The 17,859-nt window shown below is 38.2% G+C and overlaps 1 protein-coding gene and 1 pseudogene across 1 annotated transcript in view; both read right to left on the reverse strand.

Moving 5' to 3' along the window:
- The window catches only part of FREM3 (FRAS1 related extracellular matrix 3), a 123,254-nt gene that overhangs the window by 77,945 nt on the left and 27,450 nt on the right, over positions 1–17,859 (reverse strand). The window lies entirely within an intron of this gene.
- LOC117085970 lies at positions 1,686–3,045 on the reverse strand (annotated as a pseudogene).

Consider the following 17,859-nt stretch of genomic DNA (forward strand, 5'->3'; position numbering starts at 1 on the left):
TTTGATTACCAGTATAAAACATGAGAAAAAAATTTTAAAATTAAGCTCTTTTTAGTAGGAAGTTCATAAAGTGAGAATTCTTTTTTTTATACTAAATTAAAACTTTATTGAATAAAGAACACTCTCCAGAACACATGATCTGATGGACTAGGTCTACATTACATGCAATGAAGCTGAAACATGACTGTAATTTAACATGGAATGTCAAACAAATTAGTAATTTTCATTGTACAAAACTGTTTATGTAGCTGACATGCAAGAAGTGTCATACTCAGCATTTTCACCAATCGTCTGTGATGAGTTTTAAAAAAGGCATTTGGAGAAACTGGTAGATGTCTTCAGCATATAGTTCAAATAAATTAGTTATATGCGTACTACTCAATCCTCTTTCAACCTCCCTTGCTTCCAAATAAAATCTTAGTGCAAACATCAAAGTTGCTGGTCACTCCAAAAGACTGTCAAACTCATAATAGAATACAAGTTTTGAATTACTATGTATTAAGTAGGGCAAACCCAAGAATGCCAGTTACTGCAAAATTCATTTAGGCACATTTAATAGTCCACTCTAAGCATTTTTTCTAAGTCTCTCACATTAATGACTAAAGCTTGTTTACAGTACTAAAATTCTATCATTCAAGCATCAATGATTACATTTCAGAAAAAGGAAATCATTCATTTCAGTAATAGCATTACTGCTATATCCTAAAATAAAGAGAGAAAATAAAGAATCATAATTAACAAAACCAGTATCCATAATAGGATACACAGGGAAAAACATTTTAGGAGAAAAAAAAAGTGTGCTTTACTTGCCACAGCAGGAATTATATAATGTAAACGCCATATTGGCCCACACCACAAAAATCCATGAGACAGGTTCAAATTTGAACACTGTATGTGCATTATTTTCAAATCTGTGTTTGTGAGTTTATACTGTATCTGCTTGTACCAATACATGACAAACAAAAGAAGCTCTTCCACACACATACAAGTGATTGTTAAATATTAAGCATGGCTTGATTCCCTGACTCTAGCTTAAAAAAAAAGTTAAGTGACATCCCAACTGTCTTAAAAATGTTTATTACAGAAACCATTAAATGAATGTGAGTAGTAGCTGAGGAATGATGAAAAAGTGATGGTAATGATATGGTGCAAGTGGATGGAAAAAGAATATACGTATAACGCTGAGATTTGCAAATGCATGGAAAATCTTATTCTGTGGGCCTTGTCCGAATTTTAAACTGATACCAAGAATAGAAAAAATAGTAGCACAAGTCCATTGACACCTGGAGGGTCAGGCCTAGAAAGCTTACCTTCAAAGTGCAAATTTTAACAATGGAATGTTTTAGCAGGGACTTAAGGACAATCCTCTGTCTTTTTCCTGTTGAAAAGACGTAAGAGGTTCAGGAAGTATTTATTCCTGGCCAGAATTATTTCAGTTTCTTGGTAAAACAATATTTAGCCACAATTACCACCCACTCATTCACATACACAGAACCATTCTTAGGGGTGTTTGCGGGGAGAAAAAGCCCTTATCTATGTATCACCTAAAGGAACTCTTATTTATAAAATCTAAGCTCTTTGAATCCACTACTTTAAATACCAACATGCACCTCTCTTATCCCCTCCCTCTCCACCCATCTACCCCTGACACCCCCAATGAACCTAGGTATTCTAATGTCTTTGTGTTTTCTAAGCCTCATGAATAAGGCTGTTGAGTACCACCTCCACTGGATCAAAATTAACACCTGGTGCACTTTCTACAGCACCTTTTTTCTTCTCCACAATTGAGTGGAACCTTGATGCTTTCAAGCTTCTATCTAGATCTCCAGGTCATCAGGCCGAGGTCTGCTGCTGGCACGACTGCTGGCTCTGCTTGAAGGTCACTGGTCCACAATGGCTAGTGGCTGTAGTTCATGTCCAGCAGCTAGTTTTTTAGAATTCTGGTTATCATCAGGGAAATCAAAAGGCTGTGCATGGGAGTTAGAGATGGTGCTTCCCGCCTGCCCCATTCGATTTTGTTCAGCACTGTAATTAGCCCAGTTTTGCTTACTTGCTTGCTTGTTGTAATTGCGGCAAGAAGAATTGTTTCTGTCGCCAGTAACCAGCTTGTACCCAGGAGGAGACATAGGCGAGAGGGGAGCAGTTGGTGAGGCGCAGCCATTGAAATAAGCATATTTTTGAGACCCACAGTCTTTGGTGGGGCTCAGTGCGCCATTGGTCGCATGGTAAGGGTCACTCTTTCCCTTAACCTGATCCTTAACGCCCTTGAAGAAAACATAGAAGAGTTCAATGATATTCAAGGCCAGGGACACCAAGGACACCACCAGCATGAAGATGATGAAGATGGTTTTCTCCGTGGGGCGAGAGAGGAAACAGTCCACCTGATGTGGGCAGGGATCTCTTTTGCAAGTGTAAACAGCACTCAGGCTGAATCCATAGATGTACCACTGGATCAGCAAGAAGGCCACCTCAAAGATAGACTTGAAGAGGATACTGATGATGTAGGTCCGCAGCAACCCCCCTCGCATTTTCACCTTACCATGCTCTTCAATACTATACTTGAACTTCTTTATCTCAATCTGCTTCAAGTGCATCTCCACATTGACACCATCTGTTTGGGCAACCTTGAGTTCCTCCTCTTTCTTGTTCAGTTTCTCTTCCTTTCACATCACATAGAACACATGAGCCAGGTACAAGAGTGTGGGTACAGACACAAATATGATCTGCAGGACCCAGAAGCGCACATGAGAGATTAGGAAAGACTTGTCATAGCAGACGTTTTCACAACCAGGTTGTTGAGTGTTACAACGAAAGGCAGACTGCTCATCTCCCCAGGCTGACTCAACCGCTGTCCCCAGTAGCAGGATTCGAAAAATGAAAAGTACTGACAGCCACACCTTCCCTCCAGCAGTTGAGTAGGCTTGAACCTTGTCAAGGAGTTTGCCTAAGGCGCTCCAGTCACCCATGTTGCCTGGGCACCACTCTTTTTCTTAAAAGAAGTGAAGTCACGCCAAGTGATTGAACTCCTTGGAGGATGAAGTAAAATGAAAAAGCCTTTTTTTTTTTTTTTTTTTTGAGACGGAGTCTCGTTCTGTCGCCCAGGCTGGAGTGCAGTGGCCGGATCTCAGCTCACTGCAAGCTCCGCCTCCCGGGTTCACGCCATTCTCCTGCCTCAGCCTCCAGAGTAGCTGGGACTACAGGCGCCCGCCACCTCGCCCGGCTAATTTTTTGTATTTTTTAGTAGAGACGGGTTTCATCATGTTAGCCAGGATGGTCTCCATCTCCTGACCTCGTGATCCGCCCGTCTCAGCCTCCCAAAGTGCTGGGATTACAGGCTTGAGCCACCGCGCCCGGCCAAAGTGAGAATTCTTAAGTAAAACAATATTAGGTAGTTGAACTAATACCTTTAAGAAGACTACTGGTTTAAATCCAGTACAACAAACCAAGGGATCTTTCTATTTTTTTTTAATTTAAAAAAATGTTTTATTTTTGAGACCGAGTCTCGCTCTGTCACCTAGGCTGGAATGCAGTGGTGCAAACTGAGCTCACTGCAACTTGTGTCTGCTGGGTTCAAGTGATTCTTCTGCCTCAGCTTACTGAGTAGCTGGGATTACAGGTTTGCACCACCATGCCCGGCTAATTTTTGTATTTTTAGTGGAGACAGCGTTTCACCAAGTTGGTCAGGCTGGTCTTGAACTCCTGGCCTCAAGTTATCCACCTGCCTTGGCCTCCCAAAGTGCTGGCATTACAGGCATGAACCAGCATGCCAGGCCCAAACTAAGAAATCTTTTTGTCTAAAATTTAACATTAATAACTTGGAGTGTAATAAAAGAAGTTTTTGAAATGAGTGAGATGTATCTGCTAGGAAAGAATTTTCATGTAAAGTGCACTTAGGAAACAAGACTCAGTAAAAAAGATTCACCAAATGCTCTGGGGAAAATGATTGTTGGTAAGAATAAAAAGAAGCACTAAACCAGGATGAATCCAATTCCTTCCCATCTTCTAGCTGTACTTGTTTTCCACTAAATATGTTTTATATATTTTGCTATATTTTGCAAATTTTTCCTAAGCAACTCTGACTAAAGCAATGACATCTACTAATTTGGAGGGGCCCCAGTTTTTTTTTTTTTTTTTTTGACATTTGGAATTCTTGCCTAAGAAAAGGGAAGACTCATCTTTCCTGAACTTGTCATGCAATGACTCTTAAACTGTATTTGCCAACTTGTGTTCATTCTATTATGTGATGCTACTTTGTGGTGAACTGTAAAGTAAGAGCATGTTAGACCCAGTAAGGAAACAAATTAGAGTTGAAGACAGTGAGCAAATGAAGGAATCAGAGTAAGCATTGGAGGAGCACATGGCTGGCAGAAACAGTCGAAGTGGAGCTGTTCCCTCCATTCTCCATTTCCACACCAGGATGCCCAGGAAGGTAAGTGAGGACAGAGGCATGGGGGTCAGGGAGGGATGCAAGGCAGCAGAAAGGATCTGTGATTTGCGTAGAAATCTGTCAGAAATCCCTTCCAGATATCTTCATTATACTGTGCACCAGTGTTCTCCTTAGGACATTTTTTCCCTAACAAATAAATTCAGGGGAGAGAAAAATTGAAGCTGTAAAGGCGAAAATCAATTTAAAACATGAAAGGTGAAATTATGTAGAAAAATACCACCCTTGTATGCCTAGTTAATCACAGAAAATGTGTCTGCCAGCCTGAAGCCATTTTATCAGAAAGTAGCCCAGGTGAAACAGGGAAATAACATGACCAAGCTCAACTTGGCTACACACGACAAAATGAGAGAAGAAAAACATCGCAGGTGAACAAAACTGTATTCAGTGGTTAATAAAATTAGAATGTTTTACACCTAGAGAGTACCCTCTCATGAATCTCTTCTCAGTACTGTAAAGTTAACATTGGAGATGATTTCTAATGGATGGTTTTGGTCAATTTACAATTCAACTTGTGAAGCAGAAGGCAGCATCTTTTAATGCAGCATCTCTTAACTGCTAGCTCCATATGGCTCCATTGAAGAAATACCATGTAAATTATTTTGAATTCATATGAAAAACCATGTGAAAAAAATAAATTCATTTCATCAGTGCTTCTCAAACCTTACAGCCAACACCCTAAGGGCAAATCGGAGTGAACATGTCCCTACAAGGGGCAAGGACCATGGGCCCGGGGCATGGCTAGAGGCTATGAGCTTTGAAGTCACAGCGATAGCTTAAAAATTCACTGTGAATTTTGTATTCAGTTTTATCAGTGTTTGTATTAATATGAAAGTAAAACTCCTCAGAGGATATGTAATAAATTTATCAAATTTTCCACATTCCCTAGCTCATAGGCATAACCCCTGTATTAAATGACCAATATTACTTACAAGAAGTGTTATTGAAGTTGTGAAGTCTCTTAAGAGAACAGATCTCAGGCATAGTTATTGAATTTGTCTAACGCATTGCAGTAAAAATTTCTTACCCCACAGTAATTATAAATTTGGAAACAAGTACTTCATGCATAATTAGATAAACACCCAAGCCTAAATTTGTTTTCAAAAGAAATCCAATTGCTTTTCTCTCAGTTGCCCCTCACTACTCCTCTTTCTACTGAAATAAAGAGTTCCCCAGGCAGTGATGACAGCAGATATCAGGTCCTGAGTTCTAAAAACCGAGGGAAAATCTTTCATTCCTAGGTGTATACTCAAGAGAAATACCTCCATGCAAAATTTATATGCACACAGAAACTTGTTTATATGAATGTTCAGATAGCACTAGTCACAATAGCCCCAAAATGGAAACATCCAAATGTCTATCAATTGATGAATGGATAAATAAAAAGCAGTACCACATACACATACAATAGAATATTATTTGACCGTAAAAAGGCATGAAGTACTGATAAACTTGAAAACATTATGCTAAGTGACAGAAACCAGACAAAAGACTACATATGGCAAGATTCTATTTATGTGAAAGGACCAAATAGACAAATCTTTACAGAGAGAAAGTAGATTAGCGGTTGCTAAGGCCCAGAGTAGGGAGATGGGTGGGGGAAATGGAAGTGACTGTATGAACTTTATTTTTGGGGAGAATAAACTGTTCTACAATTAGATTGTGGTGATGGTTGCATAATCCTGTGACTATACTAAAAACCATTCAATTGCACACTTTAAATGGGCAAATTGGATAAGATGTGAGTTTTTCTTCAATAAAACTGTTAAAAATATGACATTAAGTATGCATTTTCATGTAAATAAATAGATTTTATTTTAAAAAAGCACAAACAAAAAAAGTAAAAACTAAGGGGAAGGCAAAGCCCCAGGAGTGTCTGATTGTTTACATTCAACAACATAGAACATAAAATAATGAAGGAATTTGTTTAGGGTTTTACATACTTTTTGCTCTTTGCATCAATGGCATGAGAAAAAAATCCCAAGCATTGTTTATGCATTCACATTCACAAAATGAAATTTAATAGGAAATGCTAGAATTATTTCATATCTTTCCCAACTGTTCATTGCAGCAAATAAATCACATTTTACCATTTCCTAGTCATACTCAATTAAACTGTTTCTGTAACACATTCATATTTACCAAGTAACCTATTAATCACATATGTACTTATTTGTATAATAATAGTTTCTCAGAAAGCCTAAGCTTTCTTTTCTCCATAAAGTAGGTTAATGGTGACTAAAAATTTTTCTTAAAATGCTTTCTGTAAGAATAATCCACCTAGGCCGGGCGCGGTGGCTCAAGCCTGTAATCCCAGCACTTTGGGAGGCCGAGACGGGCGGATCACGAGGTCAGGAGATCGAGACCATCCTGGCTAACACGGTGAAACCCCGTCTCTATTAAAAAAATACAAAAAACTAGCCGGGCGAGGTGGCGGCGCCTGTAGTCCCAGCTACTCGGGAGGCTGAGGCAGGAGAATGGCGTAAACCCGGGAGGCGGAGCTTGCAGTGAGCTGAGATCTGGCCACTGCACTCCAGCCTGGGCGACAGAGCGAGACTCCGTCTCAAAAAAAAAAAAAAAAAAAAAAAAAGAATAATCCACCTAGACCTACTGAGATCATGCTGAATATTCAATAGAATAGTCAATAGCATTCTTGGAATTTTAGGACTGGAAGGGCCTTTGGAGTTGAGCTGTTCAACCTCTTCTTTTTGCAAGTCAGGACCTTAGATCCCAGAGCCAGCAAGCAGCAGAGCTGGGACTGACCCTTAAGTCTCCTGATTCCTAGGCCTGTATTTATTTACTTACCTAAATGATAATTCATGATAGTAATGATGATATTGCAGAAGGTTTTAAGTAGTTACTGGAACAGTGATCTGAATTATAGCACTTTTCAGTTGTACAGTGGTTAACAGTTTATAAAAGACTTCCACATACATAATTTTATTAGTGCTCCATCACACCATATGAGCCAGGCAGGAATCAACATCTCTATTTTAGAATTAGCTAATTTTTAGAGATGCTAATTTTAGGTTAAAAAAGGGTTATAGGATTTGCCCAAAGCCATAGGGATAGTAAGTATTAGATATGGAATGAGAACTTCATACCCAACACTTCCCAAGCTAAACTCATTCTTCTCTGCCACCATGTCATCCAGGACCCATGACAGAGATCTGGGTGCTCCTCCTGACTTCCTCTCTTTACCTCCTCAAGTTCAATAACTGTCACTTCCAACTCCTACACATTTATTTAATAAAAAATCAATCCACTTCTCTCCACTCTTATTGCCACCACCTAAGTTTCCACTAACATCAGTCTCACCTTATTTTACTGCCATCTCCTCCTTTCTAGTTTTGTCTCTACCTGCACAATCTAGTCTTCGTAGTGCAAACAAAGTTATGTGTGCAAAGCACATTGTGAGTACTGTGGTCTGAACATTTGTGTCCCCATCAAATTCAGATGTTAAAATTCTAACCCCAAAGGTGATAGTATTAGGAGACATGGCCTTTGGGAGGTGACTTGGTCATGAAGGCTCTGCCCTCACAAATAGGATTAGTCCCCTTATAAAAGAGGCCAGAAAGAGACTCTTCACCCCTTCCACAGCATGAGGACACAGTAAGAATTTGCCATCTGTGAACCATGAAACAAGCCTTCACCAGATACCAAATCTGTTGGCACCATGATCTTGGACTTCCCAGTCTCCAGAATGGTGAGAAATACATTCCTGCTGTTTAAAAGTTATCTAATTTGTGGTGTTTTGTTACAGCAACCTGAATGGACAGAGAGAGTAAGCATGTCACCCACCACCTTGTCTAAACCTTTGCTGTTTCCTCAGTGTCCTCAGGGTGAAGTCTATCGACATCAATTAGAACAATCTTGTCCAATCTGTGGCCCCTGGGCTGCATGCAGCCCAGGACAGCTTTGAATGTGGCCCAACACAAATTTGTAAACTTTCTTAAAACATTATGAGAATTTCTTTTAAGCTCATCAGCTATCATTATCACTAGTATATTTTATGTGTGGCCCAAGACAATTCTTCCTCTTCCGAAGTGGCCCAGAAAAGCCAAAAGATTGTCACCCCTGATTTAGAATATCCTTCATGGTCTGGAGCATGCTCACTACTTCAACTCTGGCCGCAGCCTCTGCAGTCAGGTTTACAAAGTCACAGTGAATTCAAGCAGTGCCCCAAATCTCCTTTGCTCTTGCTCTTTCTCCCTTTATACATCTCCTTCACTTGGCTAACTCCTACTCATTCAGGTCTCAGGTTATATGGGAAGCTTTCCATGAGTCCTCAAAGATGAATAAGGTGCCTTACCCACTTACTCTCATAGTAACTGAAGCTTACTCTTACCATAGCATTTACTCTGCCTTGTTAACTTATCTCCCATTAGACTGTAAGTTCTTGAGAGCAAGGATTATGTCTTTTTCTGTGTCATATCCCAGTTGCCTAGCATATAGGAGGTACTTAATAAGTATTTGTTAATTATAAAATAATGCTACAGTAAATTCAGAATAGAATTAGGCCGTTTCTGAAATTCAGCCCAAGTTCAAGGTAGGTGTTCACATATTGAGGACAATCCTATTCTGAATCCTAAACACTCAAGTTGGACAAGAGGTTAAACTATTTTCTTATTGTAAAACACAAGATTTAAGTGAAATTCTATATAAAAGACACAGTAATGCTAACCATAATGAATTTTGAGATGTTTAAATTGAATACAGTTCTATGCAAGAGATGCAAATTATTTCCCCTCTCCCTTTTCAGAACTCCAGTAGAAGTTGATTGATTAAATCAACCATGTTTCAAGAACTATCTGGATTTCAAAGTGTATTCATCTAACTAGCCCTTACATTCTAGGATATCAAAGGCCTATTTATCATAATTACCCATTGAATTGCATATTATGTTTTCTCAACATGTTTATTGTTAAAGATATTTCTTACAAAATCCAGCACATTTTGTTCTGAAAGCATTTTTCATTTTAGTAATTAGTCTAGCTTATTTGTACTAACGTTCTAAGATCATGCAAAATCACTATTTTTATAATGATTGCTCTTCTTAGTTTCAGGCTTTAAATACCTGCCAGGGTTTTACAGATTTAAATTATTTTGTCTTAGATAAAACAGAAGATAGGTGCAGAAGTTCTTGAACATTTTTGTGCCATGGAGTGTGCTGGCAGTCTGGGAAAGCCTACGATCCCCTTCATAGAACAATATTTCCACATGCATAAAAGAAAATGCATAGGATATGCAAAAAACAATTATATTACAACACAATTATTAGAATATTAAAAAAATTCTGCAACTGCTATGGAAAACAGTTTGGCAATTTCTAAAAAACCTAAACATACAATTACTTAATGATATCCAGAAATTCTACACTTAGGTATATATCCAAGGGAACTGAAATCAAGGACTCAAAGATACTTGTATGCCAGTGTTCACTGCAGCATTTTTCACAATAGCCAAAAGGTGGAAACAACCCAAATGTCCATCAACAGATGAGTGGATAGAAAAATATGATATGTACATACAATGGAATATTATTCAACATAAAATGAAGTGATGATACATGTTAAAACATGGATGAACCTTGAAGACAATATGCTAAGTGAAATAAGTGAGACACAAAAGGAAAAATATTGTATAATTCCACTTATATGAAATATCTAGAAAGGTAAATTCATAGAGACATAAAGTGGATTAGAGGTTACCAGAGGCTGGAGAAAGGGGGAGGATTACTGTTTAATAGATAAAGGGTTCCTGTTTGGAGTGATGGAAGATTTTGAAAACAGTAATGATAGTTGCACAACATTGTAAATGTAATTGATGACACTGAATTGCATACCTAAGAATGGTTAAAATTACAAAATTTATGTTATATATATTTTACCACAATGTAAAAAAAGTATAATGTACTAAAAACCATTGAATTATAGACTTTAAATGGGCAAATTGCAAGGTATATGAATTATATCTCAATAAAACTGTTAAAAAATTCTAATAACATTATTACCAAAATTTAAAGTAATAATGACTCTGAAGAGTATTTTGACATCTCTGCAATACCTGTAATTTGATATTAAAGTATCTGTAATTTGATATTTCTAATAGTTGCAAAGTCACAAGTAATGCTAGTACTATTATAGTTACCAACATATATTTATAATTGGAGGAATACTATATTTTATGTGGAAGTTACTAAAATTAACAGAAAATTTAAATTCAATTTCACCACTATATTCTATATACAGATCTCTTAGATTAAGATCTATAGATTTATTCTACTGAAAATAAACTACTTAAGGAAAAAATTGATTTGTCTTTTCTCTCTTTAATCTAGCTGTATAAATTATTTTGTCAACTGAGAATCTAATGCTGGGCAGTGTTTATTAAATTAACCTTGCATAGTAATTCAAACTACTTTAAAAAAAGGAACTGGGAAATCTATTACAAGTCTTCCCTCAAATAATCATTTAACTCCAACATTATATCAGTGGCTTAAAAAGACTAGAAAGTCATTGTCTCAAGAAACTCATTTTCTTTTCTCCCAGTTCCTTGCCAACTGGCACATATTCCGCTTTGTTTTAATCAGAGGAAGTAGAGACCACATGCCATTTTCAATCCATCATAACTTTTTCAGTTGAGTAACTCAGTTGGCTCTCCTAAGCAAGAATGCTTCCAGCTGTAATCCTGCCAGAACTACAAAATGTCTGCCCCAAGTAGGGTTTAGTGCCTTCCCCGATAATTACAGAGGATGTCTAGCTCCTTGAAACTCACTGTGTGAATGAAACATTTTACCTAGCTAGTCTCAAAGGAAATTCAATTTTCCTCTCTTTAGTAGGATTTTCTTACAGAGTTTTCTGACGTTCTTAGCTTTTTTTGAGTAAACATCATAACAAGTCATTCTGTTTCAGAGAATTTATACTTATAAAAATAACAAATTCCACACCTTCTTCAGTGCATTTATTAGCTATGATGATAGATATAGTAAAAGTTGCTTATTATAACTTATGAAACTACTTTAAAAATAGTTATCTTATGCAAACACTCTTTAGTAAATAGATGAAAGTGTTTTATATTTTCTAAACACTATTTTGCAGAATGAAAGATAAGGCACTAAGTAATGTAAATAAAGTCCCAGGTGGAGTATTACTACAGGGCTGGAAAATAACTCAAGAACCAGAGAACACAATGAACACGATGAGTATCCAGAGCTCATTCTACAAGCTGTGCCAGAGAAATAAAAAGCAAATGAAGAGAAGATGGAAGTAGAGGTAGAAAGAAGAAAAAAGTAAAAGCAAAGAACTGGAACCTCAATGGCATCACTAACAATGATCTGGAGGCCCTAAACCTTCCTCTGTTTTTGCCACACTGCGTAACAATACATTCCTGTATTCACTTTCTCAAACAACTGTCAAAAAATCAAAGCAAAAGGAGAACATTCTGTTTGCATGTCTATATCTAATAACACACCTAGCTAATAAAACACTGTGATCCTTGATTACTTGATTAGCACATCTTCGTCCTTAATGTTGGCTTGTTTGGCTTCAGTTCATGAAAGGGCTGAAATTATATTGCCACTAACTTTCCAGTTTGGTGCTATTGCTAGGGCATGGGCCTCTGAAAACCTGACAAAGTTAGATATCAGGTGTGCCTTCCGTGTTTTACTATATGGTCTCCTTCTAATGAGGGCAGGGTTTGATATCCACTCCATGCTTCATACATATATTTTGTTTCTCTGTCAATTTTTCATAAACATAGGCTAAAGGAAAGTGTGCAAGTGGGCATAAGCATAGTCATTCCTACTTTTTTGTAAATTACGTTAGAAAAACCTCAATCATTCTCATACATGGATACAACCCAGTATATCTGTGCCTTGATAGGAAATTGTAAGCAAACGGCTCAGAAGCTCAACTTAGTTGAAGCTCAATTAGAATGCAATCTATAGGTAGTTTTTCTTTTTCTTTCTTTCTTTTTTTTTTGAGACGGAGTCTGGCTCTGTCGCCCACGCTGGAGTGCAGTGGCCGGATCTCAGCTCACTGCAAGCTCCACCTCCCGGGTTCACGCCATTCTCCTGCCTCAGCCTCCCAAGTAGCTGGGACTACAGGTGCCTGCCACCACGCCCGGCTAATTTTTTTGTATTTTTAGCAGAGACGGGGTTTCACCATGTTGGCCAGGATGGTCTCGATATCCTGACCTCGTGATCCGCCCGTCTCGGCCTCCCAAAGTGCTGGGATTACAGGTGTGAGCCACTGGGCCCGGCAGGTAGTTTTTCTATTAAAAAATACCATCTTCAGTTCAGCAGACACTGAAGAATGCCTGTCTTCTGTGACTCCAGACAATGAAGAGTATCCAGTTAAGTCATTTACATATCGAAACAGTGATTTTTGGTTTCTAAAAGTGGTGGTGGTTTCATTCAATTGCTTGTGCTACTTACTTAGAGGCAAAATCTCAGAGGAGTGGCTTTATTTTCTCTAAAATAAAAATGAGTCTAAGACTGAGAGGCCCATGAACCAGCAAAAATAATCACATTAGGAACTAGGGTGCATTATGAATTCTCTACACAGATCATAACTCTATTCTTAGCTGTGCTTTTAATTCATAATTAATGAATTAATAATTAATTTCTTTAGAGACAGGGTCTAGCTCTGTCACTTAGGCTGGAGTACAATGGCTTGGTCATGGCTGACTGCAGCCTTGAAATCTTGGGCTCACTTGATCCTTTCGCCTTAGGCCCCTGAGTAGCTTGGACTACAGGCATGAACCACCACACCTGGCTATTTTTTAAAACAAGTTTCTTTATTTGGTGGAGACAGGGTCATCCTTTTTTGCACAGGCTGGTCTTGAACTCTTGGCCTCAAGTGATTCTCCCACTTTGGCCTACTTTGGGATTATAGGCCCGAGTCACTATGCCCAGTCCCTAACTCTTCATTCAATTTTATATGAAGTTTTACATACCACTAATAAATGTATTCAACTGCTTTTTTAGTTCAGAAAAAAAAAAAAAACCCAAGTCACCTAAGGACTTGTCTGTGTGCACATATTGTATACAAACATCAGCTTCCAGATGTTTGCCTATAGTTTTTGTTTTAAATTAAATATCTTTTGCATTCTACAGAAACATGTTATATATATATATATATATTTTTTTTTTTTTAATTTCATCTTTTATTTTCGACATGGGGGTACATGTGCAAATTTGTTACATGAGTATATTGCAGCCAGATAGTGAGCATAGTACCCAATAGGAGGTTTTTCAACCCACACTCTGCTCCCTTCCTCCCCTCTCAAGTAGTCCACTCTGTCTATTGTTACAAGAACTATGTAATTTTATTTATTTATTTATTTATTTACTTATTTTTTTATTATACTTTAAGTTCTAGGGTACATGTGCATAACGTTTATATCATGTATAACTCCCCAATGCAATCCCTCCCTCCTCCCCCCTCCCCCTGATAGGCCCCAGTGTGTGATGTTCCCCTTCCCGAGTCCAAGTGATCTCATTGTTCAGTTCCCACCTATGAGTGAGAACATGCGGTGTTTGGTTTTCTCTTCTTGTGATAGTTTGCTAAGAATGATGGTTTCCAGCTGCATCCATGTCCCTACAAAGGACGCAAACTCATCCTTTTTGATGGCTGCATAGTATTCCATGGTGTATATGTGCCACATTTTCTTAATCCAGTCTGTCACAGATGGACATTTGGGTTGATTCCAAGTCTTTGCTATTGTGAATAGTGCCGCAATAAACATACGTGTGCATGTGTCTTTGTAGTAGAGTAATTTATAATCCTTTGGGTATATACCCAGTAGTGGGATGGCTGGGTCATATGGTACATCTAGTTCTAGATCCTTGAGGAATCGCCATACTGTTTTCCATAATGGTTGAACTAGTTTACAATCCCACCAACAGTGTAAAAGTGTTCCTATTTCTCCACATCCTCTCCAACATCTATTGTTTCCTGACTTCTTAATGATTGCCATTCTAACTGGTGTGAGATGGTATCTCATTGTGGTTTTGATTTGCATTTCTCTGATGGCGAGTGATGATGAGCATTTTTTCATGTGTCTGTTGGCTGTATGGATGTCTTCTTTTGAGAAATGTCTGTTCATATCCTTTCCCCACTTTTTGATGGGGTTGTTTGTTTTTTTCTTGTATATTTGTTTGAGTTCTTTGTAGATTCTGGATATTAGCCCTTTGTCAGATGAGTAGGTTGCAAAAATTTTCTCCCATTCTGTAGGTTGCCTGTTCACTCTGATGGTAGTTTCTTTTGCTGTGCAAAAGCTCTTTAGTTTAATTAGATCCCATTTGTCAATTTTGGCTTTGGCTGCCATTGCTTTTGGTGTTTTAGACATGAAGTCCTTGCCCATGCCTATGTCCTGAATGGTACTACCTAGATTTTCTTCTAGGGTTTTTATGGTATTAGGTCTAACATTTAAGTCTCTAATCCATCTTGAATTAATTTTCGTATAGGGGTAAGGAAAGGATCCAGTTTCAGCTTTCTACTTATGGCTAGCCAATTTTCCCAGCACCATTTATTAAATAGGGAATCCTTTCCCCATTTCTTGTTTTTGTCAGGTTTGTCAAAGATCAGATGGCTGTAGATGTGTGGTATTATTTCTGAGGACTCTGTTCTGTTCCATTGGTCTATTTCTCTGTTGTGGTACCAGTACCATGCTGTTTTGGTTACTGTAGCCTTGTAGTATAGTTTGAAGTCAGGTAGCGTGACGCCTCCAGCTTTGTCCTTTTGACTTAGGATTGTCTTGGCAATGCGGGCTCTTTTTTGGTTCCATATGAACTTTAAAGCCGTTTTTTCCAATTCTGTGAAGAAAGTCATTGGTAGCTTGATGGGGATGGCATTGAATCTATAAATACCTTGGGCAGTATGGCCATTTTCACGATATTGATTCTTCCTATCCATGAGCATGGTATGTTCTTCCATTTGTTTGTGTCCTCTTTGATTTCACTGAGCAGTGGTTTGTAGTTCTCCTTGAAGAGGTCCTTGACATCCCTTGTAAGCTGGATTCCTAGGTATTTTATTCTCTTTGAAGCAATTGTGAATGGAAGTTCATTCCTGATTTGGCTCTCTGCTTGTCTGTTACTGGTGTATAAGAATGCTTGTGATTTTTGCACATTAATTTTGTATCCTGAGACTTTGCTGAAGTTGCTTATCAGCTTAAGGAGATTTTGGGCTGAGACGATGGGGTTTTCTAAATATACAATCATGTCATCTGCAAACAGGGACAATTTGACTTCTTCTTTTCCTAACTGGATACCCTTGATTTCTTTCTCTTGCCTGATTGCCCTAGCCAGAACTTCCAACACTATGTTGAATAGGAGTGGTGAGAGAGGGCATCCCTGTCTTGTGCCAGTTTTCAAAGGGAATTTTTCCAGTTTTTGCCCATTCAGTATGATATTAGCTGTGGGTTTGTCGTAAATAGCTCTTATTATTTTGAGGTACGTTCCATCAATACCGAATTTATTGAGCGTTTTTAGCATAAAGGGCTGTTGAATTTTGTCAAAAGCCTTTTCTGCATCTATTGAGATAATCATGTGGTTCTTGTCTTTGGTTCTGTTTATATGCTGGATTACGTTTATTGATTTGCGAATGTTGAACCAGCCTTGCATCCCAGGGATGAAGCCCACTTGATCATGGTGGATAAGCTTTTTGATGTGCTGCTGCTGAATCCGTTTGCCAGTATTTTATTGATAATTTTTGCATCGATGTTCATCAGGGATATTGGTCTAAAATTCTCTTTTTTTGTTGTGTCTCTGCCAGGCTTTGGTATCAGGATGATGTTGGCCTCATAAAATGAGTTAGGGAGGATTCCCTCTTTTTCTATTGATTGGAATAGTTTCAGAAGGAATGGTACCAGCTCCTCCTTGTACCTCTGGTAGAATTCAGCTGTGAATCCATCTGGTCCTGGACTTTTTTTGGTGGGTAGGCTATTAATTGTTGCCTCAATTTCAGAGCCTGTTATTGGTCTATTCAGGGATTCAACTTCTTCCTGGTTCAGTCTTGGGAGAGTGTAAGTGTCCAGGAAATTATCCATTTCTTCTAGATTTTCTAGTTGATTTGCGTAGAGGCATTTATAGTATTCTCTGATGGTTGTTTGTATTTCTGTGGGGTCGGTGGTGATATCCCCTTTATCATTTTTTATTGCGTCTATTTGATTCCTCTCTCTTTTCTTCTTTATTAGTCTTGCTAGCGGTCTGTCAATTTTGTTGATCTTTTCAAAAAACCAACTCCTGGATTCATTGATTTTTTGGAGGGTTTTTTGTGACTCTATCTCCTTCAGTTCTGCTCTGATCTTAGTTATTTCTTGCCTTCTGCTAGCTTTTGAATGTGTTTGCTCTTGCCTCTCTAGTTCTTTTAATTGTGATGTTAAGTGTCAATTTTAGATCTTTCCTGCTTTCTCTTGTGGGCATTTAGTGCTATAAATTTCCCTCTACACACTGCTTTAAATGTGTCCCAGAGATTCTGGTATGTTGTATCTTTGTTCTCATTGGTTTCAAAGAACATCTTTATTTCTGCTTTCATTTCGTTATGTACCCAGTAGTCATTCAGGAGCAGGTTGTTCAGTTTCCATGTAGTTGAGCGGTTTTGATTGAGTTTCTTAGTCCTGAGTTCTAGTTTGATTGCACTGTGGTCTGAGAGACAGTTTGTTATAATTTCTGTTCTTGTACATTTGCTGAGGAGTGCTTTACTTCCAATTATGTGGTCAATTTTGGAATAAGTGCGATGTGGTGCTGAGAAGAATGTATATTCTGTTGATTTGGGGTGGAGAGTTCTATAGATGTCTATTAGGTCCGCTTGGTGCAGAGATGAGTTCAATTCCTGGATATCCTTGTTCACTTTCTGTCTCGTTGATCTGTCTAATGTTGACAGTGGAGTGTTGAAATCTCCCATTATTATTGTATGGGAGTCTAAGTCTCTTTGTAGGTCTCTAAGGACTTGCTTTATGAATCTGGGTGCTCCTGTATTGGGTGCATATATATTAGGAGAGTTAGCTCTTCCTGTTGAATTGATCCCTTTACCATTATGTAATGGCCTTCTTTGTCTCTTTTGATCTTTGATGGTTTAAAGTCTGTTTTATCAGAGACTAGGATTGCAACCCCTGCTTTTTTTTGTTCTCCATTTGCTTGGTAGATCTTCCTCCATCCCTTTATTTTGAGCCTATGTATGTCTCTGCATGTGAGATGGGTCTCCTGAATACAGCAGACTGATGGGTCGGACTCTTTATCCAGTTTGCCAGTCTGTGTCTTTTAATTGGAGCATTTAGTCCATTGACATTTAAGGTTAATATTGTTATGTGTGAACTTGATCCTGTCATTATGATATTAACTGGTTATTTTGCTTGTTAGTTGATGCAGTTTCTTCCTAGCCTCGATGGTCTTTACATTTTGGCATGTTTTT

The sequence above is a fragment of the Trachypithecus francoisi genome, unplaced genomic scaffold (assembly GCF_009764315.1).
Source record: "Trachypithecus francoisi isolate TF-2019V2 unplaced genomic scaffold, Tfra_2.0 Lachesis_group1, whole genome shotgun sequence".
Lineage (NCBI taxonomy): Eukaryota > Metazoa > Chordata > Mammalia > Primates > Cercopithecidae > Trachypithecus > Trachypithecus francoisi.